Below are 4,536 nucleotides of genomic sequence, written 5' to 3' on the forward strand. Positions count from 1 at the left end.
GACAACTGTGTGATGTTGGGCTGGTTCCTTAACCTCTCTGTTCTCCAGTTTCCTCATCTGTTAAAATAGGAATAACACGAGCACCTGCCAACTAAGACTACTGTGGAAACGAACCAAGCTGACGCAGGACAAGTGCTGGGAACCACATCTGGTCAGTAATCAGTGCTCGGGATGGATGGCTGGCAGTGTCCTCGTCACCATCCTCTCCCGTCTTTGCCGCTCTCTAGAGAAGCTGGCCGAATTCGATGCTTTCAACACCTGTGTATTTGTGTCGCTTAGATAGGCATCTCCAGAGATGACTTCTGCATGTGGCACGGACCTAAACCCACAACTGCCCCCTGACTTCTCCCCTGGGGACCTCTGAGACAGAAAAAACGGACAGAGCACGGCTGACTCCCCCTTCAGATATGCTCCCAGCTCAGTAAAGACCGCACCACCCTCAAGCCAGCAAGTCAAGACCTGCCCCCAATTTCTCCTTCTCCCCCACCCGCAAGCCCCGGCTGTCCCCGGGACCTGCTGGTGCTGCTCTCGCTGTAAATCTGGACTCCGTCTCCGGCTCAGCACCCCTGCATCCAGCAGCCCAGCTCCCGGCCTCACGGTCCCCACCTGAGCACAGCCTCCCCAGCCCGTCTCCCTGCCTCCACTGCACCTTCCTGTCCTGGGGCCTCCGAAGAGCACCCAGACTGAATTTGGGGAAACTTAAATCAGCTCATGACCCCTCTTCCCCACTGAGTGGCTTTCACTTCAAACAAAACCATTTGCATCTCATGTGGCCAAGAATATGAAGTTTAATAAGATGATGTTTGTAAGTACTGTCGGCGCTCCCTGGAAAGGTGCCACATCACTGTTCCATTACGAGAAACCTAAGAGATATAAACAGATGCTCACGTCCTAAAGTTACTCTGAAATACTCAACAGAAACCGTGAATTACTGAATTCAGTGATTTATAGTAGGTTTATTTTTCTGCCTCCGCGTGTTTTTCAAAGTCAGTTGTATGGAAAACTGAATGGGCTATGCGGTGAATAAACAGCATGCATTAGAAATAAGATCAAAAAATTCCACTTACAGACAGTAATTATGATATATAAAATAGATAAACAACAAGGACCTACTGTACAGCACAGGGAACTATATTCAATACCTTGTAGTCACCTGTGGTGAAAAAGAATATAAAAGTGAATATATTTGTGTGTATGTATGACTGAAACATGATGCTGGACACCAGAAATGGACACATTGTAACTGACTGTACTTCAATAAAAGGAAAAATACATCTCAAAAAAATCTTGTAAGAAGTTAAAAAATAAAATAAGATAAAATAAAATAAAACAAAATTCTCACCCCTTAGGACATCTCCTGCCCACCTCTTCCAACACCCTGGCCTGACGACTCTCCGTCAGTTTCCTTCTCAGTAACGTTCACCATGCGTGACTCTCGTCTCTCCTCCAGCACACACAGACCCACACACACAGCAGAACATACCTCCACGAGGGTGGAGACCTCTCCTGTCTTATTTACCTGTGTAACCCCCAGAAAATTACTTGGCACGAAAATTACTTAGCGTTCAGTGAATATTTACGGGACAAGGAATGAATACGTAGATGAAGAAAGGAGACAAACTAATGAATTTTAGTGACAGGATTTATTACGACGTTGATCTGGTGATACCAACATTAACTTCAGGTAAATGATTGGCCATCACTGGCGACATTTTTCAGCTCAAAAGTTTTTGCAGTTGTGTTTCCCTGTTCCTTGCTTTTCAAGTGAGGTCAAGTCCAATGTTGTGGACCTTACGTTACAGAGGAGGACGCCGATGTGCAACAAGTTGGTTTCACCAAATCACAGTGACTAGGAAGACAGGACGTTCCTGCAGATCTCTGCTGTTCTAGGTGTGCCCGGCAGACACCGGACTCTGAGTCTCGGAGAGAACGTGAGCTCTTCCGCTGCTGTCACCCCAGGCCGCAGGAAAGCTGGCCTTTCAAGGCAGTGTGCTGTTTAAAACCCCAAGTGACAAAGCTTGCTTCTGTCCCTTGAAGCAAGAAATTAGGAGAAGGTACAGTCACAAAGATAGTGTTACAGAAGGGACCACGATGCTCAAAACACGGACTGTATACACGAGAGGACCAGGAAGACATGAAGTCACCTCCCGCTGAGGTGGAGTTTGCCTGCCGCGCGTTCACAAGAGTATCGTGCCGCTCTGAGTCCTGGAAGTGGTGGGAAGCTTCAAGAGGAGCCCGGGGAGAGCGGAGCAATCATCAGAAGTCTGGATGGCAGATCCAGTCGAAAGAGGTCGATACTAAACTCCCCTGAAGAGGAGGCGTTGGGGGGTGCTGTCCATCCAGCTGCCTTCCTCCTTCCACTAACAAGAATAGTGGAATTAAATGAGTGATGACAGCCAGATGGCACAGGAATATCAGAGTGAGTCAGTCTTTACCTAGGCTTTTTATTCCCTAGGGATAGTTCATCATCAGAGAGTGTACCCAAACTGGGGCCGCAAAGTGATGGTGGAAAACTTTGCCTGAGCGCCCCGGCCGACAAACCTCCACCCTGTAACTGGGCTCCTTCTCCTCCGTGTTGTAAAATAAACGCTTAGATACTTTGTTCAACATGGACTGCAAAAGCCCGTAGTACCTTTCAGCATTACCCCTCTCAATTACATTTGCCTCTGAGTCTGTGCTAAAGCAATGAGGTTCTGCGGGTAGAATTTCAGAAATCAGCCAAGCGGTTGTGAGAATATGTGAATGGAACTTTAGAAATTTTTCTGGAAGTGTTCTGTGAAGGCAGGCACTTAGAGCCGGGACCACGAGGGAGGGAGGAGGGGTGGGGCTGGAGAGGAGCCTGCAGGTCTGTAACAGACCAGGTGATTCGTTCCCGCGCTAAAGCAAACCAGCAACTAAGCATGAGTGCTAACCGCTGTGTGTTAAACAAACAGTGTGTCAAGGACTGTGCAAAGTGATACAACAAATAAAATGACAACTGGGGAGGGTAGAGCTGACTGGTAGAGCATGTGCTTAGCGTGCACAAGGTCCTGGGTTCAAACCCAAGCACTTCCACTGGAAAAACAAATACATAAATGAACCTAACTACCTCCCCCCAAAAAACAAAAAACAAAACAAAAACTACATTTTAAAAAGGGGAGGAGGGCATAGCTCAGTGGTAGAGCGCATCCTTAGCACGCATGAGGTCCTGGGTTCAATCCCCAGTGCCTCCATTACAATAAATAAATAAATAAACTGAATTACCTCTCCCCCCCCCCAAATTAAAAAAACACCAGCCTCTGTTTCCCAGAAGCAAACAGCTGAACAAGAAGATAAGTCACGTGTTGAGACAGCTTGGCTCCACAGCAGAGGTTGGAGGGCGTTATTAAAATGAGGGCAGAGCTGCAGACACGGGAGAGGAGATGAAATTCCCCTCGGAGAGGTTCTAATTCATCAGCAAATCTGCTAAATATAGAAGTGTGTGTGCAGACGGAGATCGCAGACACTCAAAGACTTAAACCACGATAAAGTACACACTAAAATTAATTAGAAAAATAATAATACCTTTTCTCTGGTGATTCAGAAATGACTGAAGAGCTTCACAGAAATTTGGGCCCCCGTCTTGTAACTGTTACACGTCATTAAACTTTAGATGTAAGATGTGCTGTTTAATAAAATGTTCTGGTTCATAAATTTCTAACCATTCATCTGTTAGTTCTGGGACACACAGCCAAGCTGTAGGATGCAGGTAATTCTCACTTTTTCTCTTTTTTTATAGGTTTAATGACTTCAGATACATATACTAGAACTTTGCATGAAATTCCAAGAAATTCCTGACTTTGGAACAGATGGAAAATGTACAAAAAGCAAGGATTGGGTAAAGATTTAAAAAAAAATTTATTTCTTTTTCTGTTTGGGGGGGATAAATAGGTTTGTTTATTTAATATTTTATTTTATTATTTTTTTTTTTAGCAGAGGTGCTGGGGATTGAACCCAGGACCTCGTGCATGTTAAGCACGTGCTCTACCACTGAGCCATACCCTCCCCCTTGATTGGGTGAACTTTGAAAAATGGAAAGTTCAGAGACTGGACAATTGTCACTTGGTATCTATCTATATCAACAAAGGCCTAAAAGCACAAAAATCCTTATCATTGCCTAGGTTCTGTCTGTCACAACCACACACTCCACGTACGTTTTAGAGAAGAGCAGTGAGTCTCTGTGACTTAGGCAGAGCAGTGGAGAAACCAGCTCTGATCTGAGTGGGAAGTGATCCAGCGACAGTGCTGGTTTGGACATGTCACAGTCCTGCTTAGAATCCCTAATGGTTCCTTTCGTGTTCAGGGTAAAATCAAACCCACCCACTTGAAATGTTGCCCAGGGCTGTGTGACCTCCCAAGCTCCATTCCCTCTCTTGAATACCCAGAGTCTGAGCCCATCTGAAAACGAGCTTCCAGCCCATGCCACCTTTCTCTTTACATCTGTTTAGGACTATAACCCCCAGGAAACTACAGGGCCAGGAGGCAAGTTGGGGGGGGGGGCTATGTCAGATCCTGGAT

General features: G+C 45.9%; 1 non-coding gene across 1 annotated transcript; it reads right to left on the reverse strand.

Annotated features, from left to right (window-relative positions):
* Positions 1 to 3,951: 3,951 nt before the first annotated feature.
* Positions 3,952 to 4,023, reverse strand: TRNAV-AAC. Its single transcript has one exon. It is a non-coding gene; the product is annotated as a tRNA-Val (tRNA).
* Between the last annotated feature and the right edge of the window lie 513 nt (positions 4,024 to 4,536).

The sequence above is a fragment of the Camelus ferus genome, chromosome 23, assembly GCF_009834535.1.
Source record: "Camelus ferus isolate YT-003-E chromosome 23, BCGSAC_Cfer_1.0, whole genome shotgun sequence".
NCBI classification, from domain to species: domain Eukaryota; kingdom Metazoa; phylum Chordata; class Mammalia; order Artiodactyla; family Camelidae; genus Camelus; species Camelus ferus.